Here is a 20,681-nt window from a genome sequence, read left to right on the forward strand (position 1 = left end):
CTTAAGTTTGTGCAGCCTCAAAAACTTTGAACTGAGTACCCCCATTTTCCTCATCTGTGCTCACCAGTCAGTCAATGTCTACTCATAAAACAACTCAGCCACATTCAATTTCAGATATCAATGTTTTTAAGAATGAACATTCAGAAAGCTATATTCCAGCAAATGACCATAGAATACAAAGTAAATAAAACACACTATTAGCATCTAAAATTGATTTCATGTGCTGATATTTATTGTGGCTTCTGGCAGAAATTACAAACATCTCAAAATATTGGAAACAGTACAAACAACTTCATTCCAACTTTTGGGGCACAGTGGTCATTAACATCACTGTATACTTCAACACACTCTTATATTGAGGTATCATAAAATAGCTCATCTGTGGAGTTATTTCCAAGCTAAAATTCAACACAATAACTGACCTAAACTGCCATCCTATGATCCATTTATTGATAACAGCACCTAGGTGTCCTCCTGTTATAGATGAACCAAGCAATGTCTCCTTTAGTCACATTCTTAGCTCCACAGTTATATATTTTATAATTAAATACAAATATTAAGTAATTTAGGTAAAATATTAAACAGAGTTCTTAGGCATTCTTCTTGGTATCTAGTAGGAATGTCATGACAGGTTTCTTCAAGCCTGGCCTCTGTTGATTCTGCATCACTTGAGTATTGTGTTGAGTCTTCAAAGAATACTATAAGGTTGTTGAACATACTGGGCATTTAAATAATAAGCTAAAATACCATGCTTTCATAATGATTTTAATAGCTAACATGCTGGCAATCTCCTTGCCTGTGGGCAGGAAAGGTAAAAATCAACAAGTAAAGCTAAAAATCCTATGGTTACATGTACAGTTCATCAGAGGCAGTCATGTCTCGGATTAGAGGTATCACTGCAGAACCTTTTTCTTTTGCTAGTTCTAGTTACCAGTGCCACATTAGCTTCCATGGTGAAGCAAAGGTATTCTTCTTGTCTAGATGTTAGGGAGCAATGTTACTTGATAAAGAATTTTCCAACAGTTTAGGTTTGGTCAAAGAAAGAAAGAAAGAAAGAAAAGGGCCTGGAGACAATTCATTCCGGATCAGTCCTTTATTTGGCGCAGGTAAGTAGCTGTACACTTTCTGAGACATTTAGGACTAAATATTAAAGGATGCAGTGATGATTTTGCTTCTACTTTTTCTGCAGACTCTGTATTTTTTTCTTGTAACAAAAGTATATCAGAAGCAGCTCTAACAGTTTAATTCTATAATGCAGTATTCAAGTCATGCAATTTATGTGGAAGAAATAGTATTTTAATAAGGAATGCTCATACATTTTCAGATGGGGTGTGTTTATCGGGTTTGAATTTAATTATCATTGTCTAGTAATGATATTAGCTTGGTACAAACCTTTAAGCATAGTACATATCTCAAGAGTAACAAATATCCATGAAACAGCCCTAAAACAATACCAAATAACCAAGTAACAGGGCTGAAGTTAGGAGCTCTAGAGTTCAAACAGAATTTAATAACGCAAAGCATACAAATGAGTTGAGCGCTTTTTTCTTTGCCAAAAAGGACTTCATCAGAACTGACCACACTATACAAATGTTCATTTAAATACAAAATAAGCTAATAATACAACAAATGAACACTGAGCAAGTTAAAACTGCTTAAAAAATTCTTGCTTAAAGGCACATGCCATAACTAAACATACGTTGATAGGAATGTAATCTAAATTCTTTCTAAAACAACATGAATAAATATTAAATACTAAAACTTTATAGGTAATATATTAGTGCTAAAACCAATACTCAATAACCCAGGAGGGTAACCATTCAACACTGGATTATAGTTGAGTTACCCTTAGTTTTAATAAACAGGTGTCATTATTTAAACCTGGCTTTTCGCTTGCATTCAAGCGGACCTGGCATAACAATTCTTTATTCTCTAATGTTTGCTCCCAAGGACCATCTCTGGCATTTTTTGCTACCTGTTCTAAAATGAAACAATAATATTTCTTATTTTCTTTGCATACTGTGCTGTGACTTTACAAGGCATTTGTCTCTTTTTTATTTTTTGTGTCACTCCTATGTTCATAATTCTTTTCGTGCAGTGGGTGTTCAATCTTACCAACATAAAATGAGAAACAGGAGTCACCAAATGTTAACTATATAACTCCTATACTTTTACAGTTGAACCTCCATCTGAGTCTGAATGTGTGATTAATACTTGGTAAAACTATATTCTCCCCCTCAAAATGCACTCACATTGTCTACACATTCTGGACTTCCACATACCTTTCCTTGTGTTGGCTATATGGTCTGGAGTGTTCACACCTGCTTTTTAAAAATTGTTACATCTTCTGAAGGTAAATACAGGCTGCCTTCCCACCTTTTCTATTAAATCACCATCAGTCTCTAGCAGTTTCCAGTTGTTCTTAATAACACTTTGGATGGCCTTACTTTCTATGCCACATCTAAGCACCACTCTGTTCTCTGTGTTATTAAACTCTGTGTGAACTCTGGAGCTCTTGATTGACCTCAGCCCTGTTATTTGGTTATTACATATCTCCAGAGTGTTCACATGGGGTTAGTATTTGAGGTCCTCCACAAAAAAAGTCATTATTTATACTTCTGCTTCCAAGCACAATTTGCATTTCTCTCTTCATAGCTTCTTAGTAGAATTTCTCTAGCACATCCTTTCTGAGGTGTTATTAGACCCTTTGTTTTTTTATACCTGTAATGAGACCTATGACTAAATCCAAGATTGGCATCAATTCCTTTATTTATTTAATTTCTTATCGAAGAGAAGTGTGCCGTTTTTCCATTTATGGTCTTTAGTGGGCAGTTTATCCCCTGGAGCTATTTTAACCATGGTGTGCTTCCTTTCTGAGGACATTTTGAATGTGGAAGCCAAAAAACAGTACTTAAATATGGTATGAGGCATCATCTACTCCTCCATCTTTTATAAATGCTTTATTTTATTTATTAGTTTGATTACATGGCATACATTTACTAGACAGAAGAGACCATTTCCTTCCATAGTATCCGGCAGAAGACGTTGTAAAATAATATTTGCTATATATTCCGAAGGATTTGGTTAGGCTAACAAATGTCCTAGATTTGCAAAATCAACTAAATAACAGCAAGAACCAATCAAGATGTGTTCAGCTAAAGCAGGTAAAGAAATGTAATAAGAGGTGATTACAAAGGCAGTCTAACCAGGTGGTATTACACAACATGAAGTGATAACTGATATTACGAGTATACAAAGTCACTGAGGAGGGAGGATTACCTATGAACAGATTTCTGAAATTAGATATAAAACATCTTTGCACTATAATACAATCTTTCAAACTGTCATTTGCTTTTCAAGAAGCACCACAGCAGAAAATAACTAAACTTCAAAAGTGTTCACAAATTCCAGTTTAAAATTATAGCTCAATAAAACTTCCTAGTTTTGATGGACATTATATACAAATATCTACCACCAGGAGAAATATGTATTTTTTGAGATCCAAGTTTCAGAAAATAGAACAAGGCCATGGAGCCTGAGCAGAGATTGTAGTAGACAGCATAAGACAGATGTAGGAGAGTAATCAGTGAAATGAAGCCTGCAACTTAGTATGCTGAGGTCAAAGTTCAGCATGTTTTCCATTAAAAATTATTTCCTTCTTTGAATAGGCTTTAGTAAGGCTAATGCTGAACTGTTTGAAAAATTAATCCAAAAAACTTGGTTTGAAATATCTGTAGATAAGAAGAGTTAGCTTTAGAGAAGGCACTGAGAATGGGCTGGCCAGATTTGGCTTGAAGTGTGACCCCTCCTTACCAAAACAAAAGCCTTTCAAGAATCTGAACCAAAAGGACTCCCTAGCATGGCATAGTTTGTCTTGTTATGATATTCTGTAGCAGGTTATGGTGGTATTTATATCTCATTATTCTGCACAGTGTCCCAGATTTCTGACTGAGACCACACAATCAATAACTGAGTCAAAGCGTTATGTATTCCAGTTACTGAACAAGTTTTGATGAAGTACCGTGTCCTTATCTCTGATTAAGTTAACTGTAAGGCTTTTGTTAGAGAAGTACTGGTATACATTTATAAGATGTATAAAGAGACCCACGTGTATATGTGTAGAGTAGGAATCAAATAACTAATAACTACAAGTAACACAACTTGAAAACATAGTGACCCAGTGCACCATGACAATAGTGTTGTAAGGAGAGGTAAGTAACCACTGTACTTATTTTCAACAGCAAGAGTTATTAACTCAGTTATATACACTAAAGTACTATAAAACTTTTCAGAATGACAGCAAATATTCACAAGTTATTACTTTATCACATAACTGTATATAAGGTACTGAGCCTAGTCAGGTCATCTATTTTGAAAGACATAAACACATAAATACAGACACTGACAACAGTTAAGGACACCTTGGCTACTTAATCTGCCTGTGATGTATAAAATAACTTGCTCAAGATTTTACTTTTTCACACCCAATGCATTCAGATTTCCCACATGAATTTGACTCCACAACCTGATAAAAAGGCTGCATTGTATATTTATTTTACACACACACACACACACACACACACACACACACACACACACACACACACACACACACACACCTACACAATATTTCTCCTATTCTGTCTTCCTTTAGTGTTCAGACTGTGACACCTTACTTAATTTATCTATGTTTACAGAAAGCTGCTTCCCTTCACGTTTGTCAGGGCAACACAAATTAAACTGTTTTGATCTTTCTCACTTTTTATGTCCTCTGGGGCAGACCATGCATAACTGTTCCTTGCCCTCTTTTGAACTGGTGCCATCCTTTTGTATGTTCTTACAAGGACTTGGGTCACTAACACTGCATACACTGCTCCTGGCTGGGCCTGTTTGGCTGTTTGTTCAGTGGGATAACAGTTTCCTTCCTCATCCTTACTAATACCGCTACTTCCTGTGCTACCTATTATACAACAGTCCCGCCCTGGTGCTTTCTCATATTGTTTGTTTGCCTACAGGTCATCTGATATGAGACACTTCACATTCTTTTCCACATCTGCTGTTGATGCTGTTTCCATCCAGCTGTGCTTTCTTCTGGTCTTTGTTTCCCAGCTGAATTGCTCTGCATTCTCTGCAATGAATTTTGTCATTTCCCATTTCATTCATTCTACTCTATTCTGTGCATCAGTCCTATTGAAGATTGCTCTCTTGCATACAGAAATGCACATTTTCTCTCCAGATCATCTGCAGAGTTAATTATGAATATATTAAAGCAGAAGCAGCGGTAGTACTAGACAAGGTGAAGACAAATTAGCAACCTGTAGTGAGGTAGGAACATAAAAAGCCAAGGTAGTGCAGCAGTAGCGTTGTCGCCTCACAGCAAGAGGTTCTCCCGTTCGATTCTCGGCTGGAGCACCTTCTGTGTGGAGTCTGCATGTCCTCCCCATGGTCGAGTGGCATTTGAAAGACGTGCATAGGGCATGCCTTTGTTGAAGGTTGGGCATCGAGCTGGCACCTTGGCACCATAAAAATCTACTGCCAATCATTAGCGGACCGGAGTTCCGCTGTGGCGACCCCTAACCGGGAAAAGCCGAAAGAAGAACAAGTGAGGTAGGAACATAGTAAGCACTGATGAGTTGTTTTCCTCACCTTGGAAAGAATCTGTCACATTTATGTTTTGTCAGTCTGCAAGTAAAGTCCCTAAGGTAAATCAGATGTAGATGGAAATGACAATATTGAATCACAGCACACGTACTGATCGGAGTTCATGACACATACGCTAGTACAAAGATGAAATATTTTATTTTATGATGACTTAGATAAAATGAATCAGTTGTTTGCCTTTCTGGTGGACATTAGGAGAGGTGCACAAACCTTGTCCTTATTCCAGTCTTCTTTAATACATGTTAGTGATACTTCTGAAGTGCAGAAAGGGAAAGGGTTTATTAAGCTACATTGCAGCTGACAGTAATAGGAACAGCAGGAATGAAGGAGTGAAAGAGTATTATTGAGTAATTGCAATGCCTGTAACAACAAAACAACTCGGCATAGAAAGTACAGCTCAGTTCACCTGAATGAAATAACAACAGAAGCAGAGAAAACAGTGAAATATGAGCCTCTAGGAAAAAGTACAGATACTTTCTAGAGAATGTGTGAAAAGCAGTTATAAAACTATGAATGGACATTTGTGTATGACAACTGTTATTTGCAGGGCAAAAATACAGTTGTGTAAGTAAACTTACCATAACACTAGATGTTCAAATGATCACTGCAGTACCCTGAGCTATACGAGTTAAATCCCACTTAGGATATAATAGCTGGTCAGCTTCCAAAGCTTCAGGGCACCTTCCATGTGCCCAAACCATCAGTCAGCTCAAGCTATGCTAACTGAAAAGACAGGGTTGTGCACCAAGACCATCACAGCTTTCATGCCAAGAGAGAGGGAGGCTGAGCCCTGAAAGGACAATGCTAAGAACAACAAAAACTAACTGTCCACACCTGGCATAAACAACAACCAAAAAATAAATAAATAAGGGGGGGTGGATGGATGGAGGGATAGGCCACTGCAGCCGTGATCATTTGAACATCTACTACTATGCTAAATTTGCTTATACAACTGTACTATGTTCATCAAATTAATCACTGCTGAAGTAGCTTTGGCTATATGGGTAGACTACCATAGCTTACTTCATTTGGGCGGTAGAAGGGAAAGGATCCAGGAGATCCTGGAGAATGGTACTAGCAAAGCATGATCCAGACATACAGAATGAATAAGTCTTATAGTGCTTTGGAAAAGTATGTTTTCCAATTTATTAAAGTTGATTGGAGTTGGGGTGCATCAAACAACCCAGTTCTTGTGTGAGTAGATCCATTTTGTGAGGAAGCTTGCATTAATTGCCCCTGCCCATTTCCAAGAGAGAATCATGGTGACTGGGCCACTAAGGGAGTCACCATAATGATCTTGTGGGATTCCTTCTGAGTCTTTGCAAGTACCCTGGATATCAGTGAAAAGGGGTGGAAAAGCATTCAAGAACATTCCTGCAATAGGAAAAGAAAAGATATGCATCTCTCAGGACTACAGGCATTGAGTCCTGGAGTTGAATCTTGCCAGCTGATTGTTCATAGAGAAAGCAGATAGGTCTACCTGAGGAACTCCTCACAGATGGATCAAATCTTGGAAGGCCCCTGATTTAGTTTCCATTTGTGAGAGTCTGATCTTGTCCTGCTCACCTTATCTGCCATGCAATTTTTTTCTCTCACTGAATGTAGGATGCCCATAGACAGACTGTGCTGTGTGGCTATATCCCAAGCTAACTCAGCTAGTTTGAAAAGGGGGTATGACATGGTTCCCCTTGATTGTTGATGTACCACATGATTGTGGTATTATCTGTAACAACTTGAAGAGGTCCTGAGGACCAAAGATGATGACAGAGTTGAATGCCTTGACCAGGACAAGCACCTCATTTATATTTATTTGCTTGTGTCTGTTCTTGGTATCCCACACACTTTGTACTTTATTCCTCCTAAAACTGTTCCCCATGCAAAGTCTGAGACATCTGTGGTGACTAACTGGTTTGTAATAAGGCGGGCGAAGGGGTAACACAGATTTTAGGATATGTGCTGTCTCTTCTGACAACCCCCATACTGGGATTTTAAAAAAAAGATGATATTAGTGCTGATATCAAAGAGACTTCAGATACCATTGTATCTTACTCATGTAGAATCTTGCCACGAGTTTCTTGAGAATCATAGATACCATGAGACCCAAAATCCTGAGGTATTCCTTGCAGTGACCAAAGTTTGAGTGGAAAACCTTATAAATAGACAAAAGTAGAGATCGATATTTTCCTGTGGAAGAAAAGCTCTTTGAACTGAAGTATTTAGCTGATGGCCCAAGAACACAATCTTGTGTGACGGAGTCAAAAAAGACTTTTGAGTGTTCTCTTGGAATCTCAGTAAAAGATGTCTCACCCAAGAGAGAGATTCCTGACATTTTGAAAAACGCTTTGAAAAGATAAGCAGGTCTTCTAAATGTGGAAAAATGTGCATAACCTGTAGCCTGCAATGAGATGTAAATGGAGCTAGAAACTTTGTGAACAAACTTGGTGCAGTAAATGGTCTAAAGACTAAAGATGAGAACTGATAATGTGATACAGATACACAAAACCTTAAGAAATCCATCAAGTTTGCTTGAATAGGGATGTGAAGATAAGCATCTTTTAAATCTAGTGTTACCAGAAAATTAAATGAGGAAGAAGAGATAACAAGCTGTAAAGTGACATCATTTTGAATTTGGGCACTATCACAAACAGGTTTAAGAAAGAAAGATCCAGAACTGGTCTCCAAGGAATTTCTTTCTTTATTTGGCACTAAAGACAACTCTGACAAAAAAAAAAAAAAAAACATTCCAACCGTGAAGGAGGAGCTAGTTCTATCAGTCCCTAGGACAGCATGTGATGGATAGAAGGAAATAAACAAGTATGGTCTGGTGGATGAGGAATTGTCCCCTGGTAAGGAGGAATTTCCTCCCTCTGCCATCTGTAACCTTGATGTATGATCTTCAGAACCCAATTGTCTGAAACTATCTGTTGCTAAACAGAAAAGTAGTGATTCAGACTTTCTGGAAGGGAAATGGGACTGCCAGAGTGGGGGAGGGGTCAATGTCCCTTAAATAGTCATTCTGACCTGTTGGACTGTCCTCAGTTTTGGTAGGGTTCCTGAATTCTTTTTGGAACCCACTTGTTATTTCTTCTTAAACATCCACTTACCTGCATTTTTATTTATTTAGTTAATTAGTTGGTTATTAATTTTTGGACAAGAGTGGATAAGGGGTTACAGAATCCATTTGAAAATTTGAAAGAGGGCTGAAAAGTCTTAGAGATTCTCTGAACTAACTAACCCCATTTCAGTACAGTTTTTGATCACCTCTGCAATGGGGGGGGGGGGGGCAAAATCTAAATCTTTATCCAAAAGAGAATGTAAAATCTTATTTTAGCTTCATCTTGGAGGTTCTCAGAATGAAGCCAGACAAACCTCCTCAAAACAGCAACAGTGACCGTAGCCCTGGATGACTGAGTCATAACATACTGCAAACAAACAGTAGTGACTTGTACAATTGATGAAAGTAAATTATTGATGGACAGGAGGAAATAAACAAGTCTGGTCTGATGGATGAGGAATTACCCCTGGAAAGGAGGAATTTTCTCCCACTGCCATACCCCAAAGCATACCTGTCACCATGTAAGGGCATTGCATCCAGAGCCGAGGATGTTATAACTCCCCTGTAATCATCTCTCATCAAACCACCAATAGAGTAGAATGCTCCCTTCTGTATGTATCTTAGAAAACACCTGCAGCAGCTGGAGAGACCTCAGAGATTTATCACCAAGAAAATTCAGTGCCTTCAACACATAACGTACATGGACACACTGAAGGCTTTGTCACTGTGCTTTGTATCTTATAGGAAGCTGAGAGGCGACTTGTGCTTGGCATACAGAGCAGTCTTAGACCCTGCTCTAATGGAAATGTTGCACTTCCGCAAGTCATATGGGACAAGATTCACATGCTCTAGGGATCTTAACCTAGCCTGAGACATTAACAGGACATGCTGGAGAGACAGATGTATTTCTCTCAGTGATTGCCACTCCTCTGGAACAAAGTCCCTATTCACATAAAACAGAGCTCTTCAATGACCCTATTTAAGTGTAACTTAGACAACTGGATGGGAGATCAACTTGGCCAATAAGGGAACAAGGGTATAAGATTGTTAGGCTTATAAAGCCCCTAAGACCAATAGCCTAGTAATCTCCAATGAACTATGAACCTACTTAAAGCAGATTTTTCCTTACAAGAAGAAACTGCAGATGAAACATTCCTCATAATTTCACAGTTAATCAGAACAAACTTCAAAATAAAAGCATGACAATTCAAAATTCTGAAAATCAGAGTTGCAGAAACATACACTTTTCTTCCCATACTTATCAGTCACCTTTCCATCCTTATCAGAAAGAGAAGGACTAGTGTAAAAATGTAAATGTTTATGGAACTATATACATTCTATCTGCCTTTTTAGGGGCAACTGACTGACTATCAAGAAAATTACAGGCAGTAACACACACATCTTCCAAACTGACAGAACTGAAGAAATGGGTGAAGGTTCTGGAAATTCCTTCTGTATATGCTTGTAGTATTTTCAGAAGGACTGAGAAATCTCAGTTTTCTCCCACTGGAAATACTGACAGTTTCCAGAAATAATTTCAAAGAAAAACTCACACAGGGAGAATCAAAAACTTAGCTCTCCTCTGAGTCTGAATCAGAAATCTGACGGAAGACCCTGTCTCTTTATCTTCCTGTCCAGATACAGAATCTTGAATCTCTTCAAGGAAAGGGGTATCCATCCTACTTTTACTTGAAACTATTTTATAAAAACCCAGACCCGGTAAACTACTCCTGTTGAATGAAATTTGAGAAGGAGTACATACATGTTTAGATTTCTGTTTCTTTTTGACAAGAAAAATGAGGCCTACAGTGTTGTTAAATTCAACAGCAGCTTCCCCAGAGATGAGAACAACAGTTTTCTGTCAAAACAGGGAAACCTTCTCTATTCCCTATCCCAGGACCAACAAGACTGGCTGTCCCTTGCTTACTGAGGTGACCCCCAACATCTGCAAGGACATGGCTAACCCCCAGTCCATAGTGGCAAAGGGTAAAAGATGAGATACTTTTTTTGGATGGAAGAAGTACCGACTGTAGGACCAGCAGCTTGTTCTATGATCAAGTTGAAAATAGTGCCTCTTTTCCAAAAAAATAACAAGCAGCAAAAGCCAGTAAAACTTAAAAATCTTTAAATGTCACTTTTCTCACATAAAATACAGCAAAATGCACTTTAAATACTCTACAAGCCCAAAAAAGTGAAATATACACAATGTCTCCACAGGAAAAAATGGTTTTCAATTACTTTAAATAACTTTTAAAGTGACTGGAAAAAAGTAACACTCTTGTTTAAAAGCAGAATACAGTCTAGTGAAAGTTCGTTAAAACACAAATAGCTTTAAAATAACTTGCCTGAAAAGGAATTCTTTAATAAACAAACATATTTTAAATGGAACTTTCTCCCCCCAAAGGGAACTTATCTGTCCAGGAAGGGAACAGCACAAGATGACTGTTGATCTTCGAAAGCCTTAGAGGAGCATTCATCTTGGCAGCATGAAACCTCTGAAGAGCTTGGTGCCCACATATGTCTTTTCAGTCAGCTCAGCTTGTGCTGACTGGTTTGAGTGGGTGGAAGATGCCCTGAAGCTTTGGAAACTGTCAGGCTGTTATATCCTATGCAGGATATAACCCTTATAGCTAAGGCTACTATAGCAGTGATCAATATGAGGAACATCACTCTTTACTCAGTCATGCCAGTGTGTCGGGTGGGGGGGGCTTCTCTGGCCACATTATATGTGGAGAAAAGGCACATTGCTTTTTGAAAAAGCAAGTGCTTGCACTGTTTTCATTGTCTGGCACCTTTGTAGTGGGAAAGGAACATTTTTTGTACCACTAATGTCTTCATTACAAGCTTAAGTTTCATAATAGGTATTGCATGTTTGTCAATTTATTCACTCATTCAGTTGCCAAATAGGTAGCCATGTGAGACAACATACTGGCATAGTATTAGCATATGATAACACATTACAGTGTACTGGAGAAAATCCAAATCCAAAAGTTACAAAAATGAAAGCTGAATAATGTTCAATAATAAGCTAACAAAACAAGAGCGAGAAAGAACACATTCATCCCTCCCTGATGCCATAAATTCTACAGAATACATTTGTGTATTGATCATCACATGATATATGAAGAAGACTTTCCAGGATAAACAAGAGTGGCACACAGTAATTTGAAAATGAAACGTGGATTGTGATTTTATATGGACTTTCCACAAGTGGATCCAGTGATGGTGATGGGGAGGTGGCTCTAAACCCCTTCTGATTGATAAATTAACCTCCAACATACTCAGAGCTAATATCAAATAGCATACTCCCACCACCATACCACCATAGCAAGGCAGACATACATGCAGTTACGGAATGGAGACATATCAAAATATATACACAAAGCCAGTCATTCTCAGTCATCCAGCAGCTGGTCAACTTGACAACAGGAGGGTCAAATGAGACAGACAGCTGCCCCCAATCTATAGTCTCCTATACAAAAAGATATTCTCCTCTGTGAGCTAACCACTTGTTTTTAATAAGAAGTGACACTATGCCTTGTAATGATCACAGAAGTGTACGCACATTGTTCTTATGTTTCTAAAAGAGAAAGGTCATACCACAAAGTGGTATTCTAGCATGATTGACGGTTAACAATATGAAAAAAATAAGGTGACAGTGCTGACATGCTGGTGCAGATTACTACAGGCACTTCACCTTGAATATTGGTTGAGGTTGTACAGAATGACACTAACAACATGGAGGCATTCCAGATGAAAACAATAAAATAGTACCCCTTCCAATAAATAAGTCAAAAAATCTAAACTTAGTGCAGGAGCATGTGGGAATATCATGGACACACTGAATTACTAAGGTGGTTAGAGAAAAGATTTTCAAATAACTTATCAAAAATAATGTGGAATGGAGAGAGATATTTCTTCTAAAATGTTACCATTTTTTCTGTCAGTTTATAAGAATTATAAATTTTGGTAGTCCATAACGTGCATTATAGGTCTGAGCTTTTCATTGCTATCTTTTGTACAAAGGTTTGGGGGTTGGCATAATTGTTGAGGTGCTTATCTAACAGACACAAGGTTCAGGGATAGATTCTCACCTTTAGCCTTTTATTCAAGACTCAGAGAAGTGTTGAAGGCCCGTGACTGTGAGAAGCAAGCCAGTATCATAGCTAGGGAAGGCAAGAGGGGCAACTTCCCTAGGTGCAAAATCCTTGGAGAAGAGGCTCAATCAGCCAGTATGGAACTTTCTTTAGTGCAATACCGGCTTTCAAATAGTGAAATATGTGATGAAATTATTCATAGTAGTTTCATAGTTTCATAGTATAGTACTAGGCTATCTGCCCTGGGGCATTTGTAAGCCTAGCCATAGTGATGTGGCTTTTGCCACCCCATGAAATGGTACAAAAATGTACAGAATAAATCTACAATACTGTGCCTCTGTCTAGAAGTTGACACAATGAAGGTGCCCTTATATAATAGAATTAGTTTACTGTGCCCCTGTCTAGCAGTGTCACATATGTGACCCCTGGGGTAAACTTACGATCTCCCATCCACTCATCAAGATTTCTCTTGAAGAGAGTAAGTGAGGGGCTCTGCCTAATATGAACTGGGATCCTGTTCCAAAGCATGGGAAGCCTCTGGGTTATGAATCTATCCCTCCAGCATGTCCTATTCATACTTGTGCCAAGGTTTAAGTCTTTAGCTCTCGTGGTCCTGATGGATTTGGATTTTTTGAGGTGGAGCATGTCCATCAGATCCTGATTGGACATGGCCTTGTACGTCAGGCAGAGATCACCTCTGAGCAGGCGGTATGCTACTGAATAGAGCTGAAGTTTCTTTAGTCTGGCAGAATAAGACATATGTTGGAGACCCTTGATCCTTTTGGTGAGGTACTTTTGTGGTCTCTCCAGCTGTTGCAAATGCCGGGTGAGGTACATACCAAATGGGGCATTGTACTCAATCATAGGTCTGATGAGGGAGGAATATAGGGGTACAATGACATCCTTGGATCTGGATGTGAATCCCTTCATGATGAGGTGTACAAGGTAGAATGTTTTTCTAACCACTTTGGCAATGTGGGTGTCAAATGAGAGGTCGCTGTCTACTTGGGTCCCTAGGTCTCTGATTACTTTTTCCGTACTCAGTGGGTTGCTGTCTATATGATAATTTGTGGGTACTTTGTTTTTTCCAAAAGGGATGACTATACATTTTTTGGCATTTAGTTTAAGGCCGTGACTACGGCACCAGTTGTCCATTTCATTGAGGCCTTTTTGTAGGATGTGTGTGTCTGCTGGTGTATCGACTATGGCGCCTAGTTTGCAGTCATCTGCGAACTTTGTCAGCCACAGCCCTCCCATGTTTGCTTTAACATCTGAGAAATAAATGCCGAACAAGAGGGGTCCCAGGACAAATCCCTGTGGGACACCACTTGTGACTGGCTTTGAGTCTGACATTGCTCCAGCGATTTTAACTTTATGGGTTCTGTCCTTTAGCCAGTTTGCAACCCATCTAGTGACATAAGGGTTTACTTTTAAGCTGTTTAGCTTATCTATGATGCCTGAGTGGGGTATTGTGTCGAAGGCCTTAGCCAAGTCCAGGTATGCTGTATGGACTGCTTTGCCCTCATCAATGGCTCTAGTGACTGTTTCAAAAAGTCAACCAGGTTTAAAAGGCAGGATCTGCCCTTTACAAAGCTGAACTGGGTGGGGTCAAGTGTCTGTAGGTCCCCTATGTCTCTGTTTATGAGTTCCATAATGATTCTTTCCATAGCTTTGCAGACCAGGCTAGTTAAGTTTATGGGGCGGTAGTTTCCAGGGTCTGTAGAGGCACCCCCCTTGTGGAGTGGGACCACTGTTGCTGTACGCCAGTGTTCAGGTACATATCCCGAAGTAAGGCTAAGGTTAAATAGCATTTTTATGTGTGGGTTTAACTCCTCTTGGAGTTCACGTAACACGCACCCCCGGGATACCATCAGGTCCCATTGATGCTGTGTTTTTTGCTTTGTTTAGGGTGGTTCTCACTTGGACATCTGAGATGACAGGGATATTACATTCAGCTGGGATAAGTATTTCTTCTTTTGGGGGTGAAGGAAGGGAGAAATTTGCACTGAACCTGTCAGCCAGAATGTTAGCAATATCTGTGGGTTCAGTGTATTTTTTGTTGTTGTGAACGAACTCTGAGCATATCTGAGGGTTTCCGCCCAGGTTTCTAACATAGCTGAAGAAGGCTTTGTGGTTATCTTTAGTGTCCTTAGCGATTTTTCTCTCAAAGTTTGCCTTGGATGTTTTATGAGAGAACGTAGTTTTCTGCTAATGTTGATCAGAGATGTCTTCCCTTCATGGGATTTCGCTCTGACGTGCAGTAGCTTCCTTCTTTTGTTATACAATTTGTTTATGGCTGAGGTCCACCAGACAGGATGCTTACATTTGGTGGAGAGGGACTTGGATTTGTTTGGGATTGCATGATCCATGCATTCTTGGAGATGTCCATAGAAAGCATTAGTGAAGGATTCGGCATTGTGGGATGTGGTATCCACTGGCACAGTGGGCTTAAAGGATACCATCTCAGTCTTAAGAAGAGTGAAGTCTGCTTTTGAGAAGTTTTTCACTGTGGTCTTTTGTGCTGGGGGTGGAGGTGGGATATATATATCCAGGGTGATTAGTTTGTGGTCAGATCTCACTAGTGAGGGGTATACTTCTGGTGTGGAGCATTTTGTCCTCATGTTTGTGATGATCAGGTCTAGTGTATTATCTCCCCTAGTGAGAAAGGTGACTAGTTGTTCCAGTGCATTTGAATTTATGAATTCCAGGAACCTTTGGGCTAGGGTATTAGGGCTAGAATAATGTACCCAATCTATGTTTGGGTAGTTGAAGTCTCCCAGTATGATGGTATTTTGTGATACATTCATATCCTCCAATGTCTTCAGGAAGGCTGAGTGGGGTTCTTGAGATTGGGAGGGTGGTCTGTAACATGCTACCAGTTGTATAGCAGTTTTGCCTATGGTTAGTTGCACCTGTATGGTCTCTGATGCTTCATGTGTTGCTACTAACCTGGAGGTGTGGGTGTCCTTTATGAATGTGGACACTCCCCCTCCCTTTGTGGTTCGGCCCGGGTTTTGGGGCCGTAAAGCATGATACGAGGTATAGCCTGGTAGCACTGGGGTGCTCTCAGGAGCCTTGAACCAGGTTTCAGTTACTGCACAGACGTTGATGTTCTCCATGCTGAGGAGTGCATCAAGTGCCTGCATCTTGAGATTTAGACTTCTGGCGTTGAGCAGCATTACCCTTAGTTTTTTTCCATTTTTGTTTTCTAAGGAGGTGGGTTTGTCTTTTGAGCCTTGCCTAAAAAAGGCACTATGGGGGTGGCAAGAGCCTTAGCCAATATCCGGAAGCCCAGTGGTGACAGGTGTAAGCCATCACTTGCGAAGCAGCGTGGCTTGTCCAACATATCATCCCAGGCAGACAGACATTGGATCCCCTTAGAATGACACCAGTACTTGAGTCAATTGTTAAAGCTGATCATCTTGTCTTTGTATTGTGGTATAATTCTTGGTGAGGGCAAGATGCTGCTCAGGGTCAGGGTCATACCAGCCTGGGCTACATAATCGGAGAGCTCCTCTACGTCTCTTTTCATGTAGTCCAGGGAGGTACATCTCAGGTCATTCACACCAGCATGGACAATGACGGAGTCATATTTGTACTTGCTTTGGAGTGACCTGAGTGCGTGTGTTATGTGGCGGATCCTCGCTCCTGATAGACAGCTCACAGTCACCTTCTCCTTGTTCAGCCTGGTCAGTGGGACATCAGTGTGTCTGACTATGGAGTCACCTATTACTAGTGTATCAGGCAAGGTGTTTGGCCTTAAGGGCTGCGATTGGTCGACACACTGATTTATTGAAGTATGTGTTGCATGTGTTTTGTTTTGAGGTGGTGGATTTTTGGATGTCTGCTTTGGGAGCCTCTGTTGTTTTGGTAAGTTTTTTGTTAGAGCCTCCGAGTATGTCTTTGTGTTTTATGTGTTTGGTTTGCAGTTGTGGTAGGTCTATGTGGGACTGGGATTGTTGTGTGTGTGGTTGCCATCTCCTCCTGTCTGGTCATGCCAGCCCTGAGTTGAGAGAGTTCAGCCTCCAGTTTGGCTATATAGTTGCATCTCTCACATGTATTTGTGTTTGTTGGGAGGAGGAGAGGGTTGTCTGTGTACATGAGACAATTGTAGCATTGTCTCAAGATACCCAGATTGACCAGCTGAACTGGAGACGACGCCAAATCTACCACTCGACATGCTAGAACAGTATAAGGGAGTGGTATACCTTTAAGGGAAGTGGATATTCACAGGGGTGGTAAGTAGATGTAGTGCTTTACTTAGTATGAGAGTGCTTACTTAGTAGAGAAGTATTGAGAACAAGTGCTAGGCTTATAATACAGTGAGTAGTCTGGTTATACTAAGAGTAGAGCTTCCTTAAGGGAAAATTTGAAGAGCAGACTTGGCGGAGCCAGAAAAAGTTTAACCTTGTTTAACTGGTGCTGAGCTATGCGCACGACCACGCAAAGCCGTGCAAACTCGGATTTTAAACAGTGAACTACAAAAGAGCTAGAAATGGTCCAAAACAACCAATTACTACTTCTAGCTTCTTGTGCTGAGGACACTTCCCCCAAGGACAGGTAGGCTGCTCAAGGCTCCCCACTCCCACTGGTGAGCAAAGAAACTTCCTTCTATCCAAGTAAGGTAATGGACAACACAGGAACTACACCACAGCCCAGAATACAGCAATGCCTGTAAACTGGTCTAAACTAGTCGAGGAAGGCTGGAAAACAAGGATTATTTTTGTTTTTGTTTTTGGTAGAAACACACAGAAAATGCAGAAACAGTGATAAATTAGTTACACAGGCTAGCACACTTTAGTGGGCAGCCTCCACAGTTAAATTAAACAAACAAACAAGCAAACTTTCGATCAAATTCGACTAAAATGTAACTTTAAGTGCAGATTTTAAAATAATGCAGCAATCAGTTAAAAAACAGTTCAGGCTAGTTCAAGGTAAGCTACAGAAGCTATTTCAAGTGAAAAAAAGCAAAGATACTTAAATCCAGAAGGTAGTCGCTTTTCTGAGTTCCCTGCTGCTAGGATCACTCTGTAAACCCACGTGGAGCTTGTCTGAGCAGTATAGCCAGAAAAAAACGCCCAGAGGCGGATTTTAAACAGTGAACTACAAAAGAGCTATTTGTACTTTTCTGCATTTGCCCATGTTTTAGGCAAAAACATGATCTGTTTGTAATTTTTTCCTTGTTCTGGGATCTTAGTCTTATAGCGTCATTTGCAGTTGTGGGACAATTATGAATTACTGCAAGATCTGAGCATCATTTCTACATTATACTGCACTTTTATCTTCATAATTAGAATTACTTTTAAAAGCTTGCTGTTTTTATTTTGAACTCAGTCTGGGACCTTAATCCTTTAGTTTCATTCGCAATTATTAAAAAACGGTGTACTGAAAGATCTGAGAGTCATTTATCCATCTTTAACTGCATTTTCCGTCAGCAGTGCTTCTGGTAAGTCTCTGCTTGTCTGATGCTATAAACTTCAGTTTCTATTGCACAAACAGCAGTTTTGTAATTTATGCTGCATTTTTTTTCTGATTCTGTGCTTCTACAGCTGTGTCCATTATGGCTTTGCTGCTAGTCTTATTTGTCTGTTTAAATGTGGGTTTGGATGCCTTTCTGTTTGTTACATTGCTACTGTCTTATTAATGCTTTTGTGTCTGTTCCAGCCCCAGCCCCCACTGATACATTAAGTACAGCTCTCTCTGATGTTGCTAAGTACAGTTTTTACATATTCCCAATGTAAAAGCAGCACTTTCTGAAAATGTAACCTTCCAGTTGTCACTGGTCTGTAGCTCAGAGTCATAGGACTAAGAAAACTGTGATCTTTTTCAGGTTCTCCATTACTGGCTTTATTTGATTAGACCCCTCTCTAGTCTGCTGTATCCAGCACAGAAACCCCCCACTCAAAGTCTTTTACCCAAGACTCTGAGAAGTGTGGAAGGTCCTAAACTGTAAAAATGATCTTTTTGTTAAAAATGAAAGAATAAAAGCTTTTATTTCAATTTGGTTTAAATATATTCAATTTCACTTATAGTAACCTGCTTTTTTTCCCACTGTGTTTTAGCCAAAAAAGGTTATCTGTCTGCATGTTGTAACCTACTCTGGGACCTTATATGGGTCTATATTAGACTGGCAAAATGTATTACAGCGAATGCCATTTCACCAACACATACAGACCAAAATCTGAAAATAGCAAAGGCTCAGGTCAGTGATTTGGGGGGGGGGGGTGTGAAGCCCCCCACTCAGTTAGGGTTTGAAAGTTGTTTTTTGTCCAGCCAAACAAATTTTTTCCCTATGGAAAAAAATTTGCAGAAGTGGCCATTCGCGGTTTACAGCTTTCGCTGTTTAGGTGTCAAGCTTTAGGTATTTGGTTACCTAAAGTTTTGATAATCTAATATAGACCCGAATAACCAATAACCAATGAATAACCATCTCTCAGCTACCTAACTCACATTTATTTTCCATCCTATAACTGCTTTAGGTACCCTGTCCCTCTGTTCATTGTGCATGCATAGCTATTGCATGGGTTTCTTTCATGCGTGACCCCCACCCCCCACTTGGGATTAACTACAATACACATTTTCCACTTCATCCACTGAAGATGACTATTGTAACTAAATAAAACCCCAGGAACCAAGAACCTGACACCCTACAACTTTTCTGTTATAATAGTTGCATGGGTTTCTTTTATGCATGACCCCCCCCCACCCCCACCCACCACTTGGGATTAACTACAATACACATTTTCCACTTCATCCACTGAAGCTGACGATCGTAACTATATAAAACTCCAGGAAGCAAGAACCTGACACCCTACAGCTTTTCTGTTGTAATAGTTGCATGGGTTTCTTTCATGTGTGACCCCACCCTCCCACTTCAGATTAACTACAATACACATTTTCCACTTCATCCACTGAAGCTGACTATCGTAACTAAATAAAACTCCAGAAAGCAAGAACTTGACACCCTACAGCTTTTCTGTTGTAATAGTGGCATGGGTTTCTTTCATGCGTGACCCCCACCCCCCCACTTGGGATTAACTACAATACACATTTTCCACTTCATCCACTGAAGCTGACTATCGTAACTAAATAAAACTCAAGGAAGCAAGAACCTGACACCCTACAGCTTTTCTGTTGTAATAGTTGCATGGGTTTCTTTCATGCGTGACCCCTCCCCCCCAATTTGGGATTAACTACAATACACATTTTCCACTTCATCCACTGAAGCTGACTATCATAGCTAAATAAAACTCTAGGAAGCAAGAACCTGACACCCTACATCTTTTCTGTTGTTACAGTTACATGGGTTTCTATCATGCGTGACCCCCACCCCCCACTTGGGATTAACTACAATACACATTTTCCACTTCATCCACTGAAGCTGACTATCGTAACTATATAAAACTCCAGGAAGCAAGAACCTGACACCCTACAGCTTTTCTGTTGTAATAGTTGCATGGGTTTCTTTCATGTGTGACCCCACCCTCCCACTTCAGATTAACTACAATACACATTTTCCACTTCATCCACTGAAGCTGACTATCGTAACTAAATAAAACTCCAGAAAGCAAGAACTTGACACCCTACAGCTTTTCTGTTGTAATAGTGGCATGGATTTCTTTCATGCGTGACCCCCCCCCCCCACTTGGGATTAACTGCAATACACATTTTCCACTTCATCCACTCAAGCTGACTACCATAAATAAATAAAACTCCCGGAAGCAAGAACCTGACACCCTACAGCTTTTCTGCTGTAATAGTTGCATGGGTTTCTTTCATGCATGACCCCCCCCCCAACTAGGGATTAACTACAATACACATTTTCCACTTCATCCACTGAAGCTGACTATCGTAACTAAATAAAACTC

This window comes from Protopterus annectens, chromosome 5.part1, assembly GCF_019279795.1.
Source record: "Protopterus annectens isolate FY-2018-M chromosome 5.part1, PAN1.0, whole genome shotgun sequence".
Taxonomy (NCBI): Eukaryota; Metazoa; Chordata; order Ceratodontiformes; family Protopteridae; genus Protopterus; species Protopterus annectens.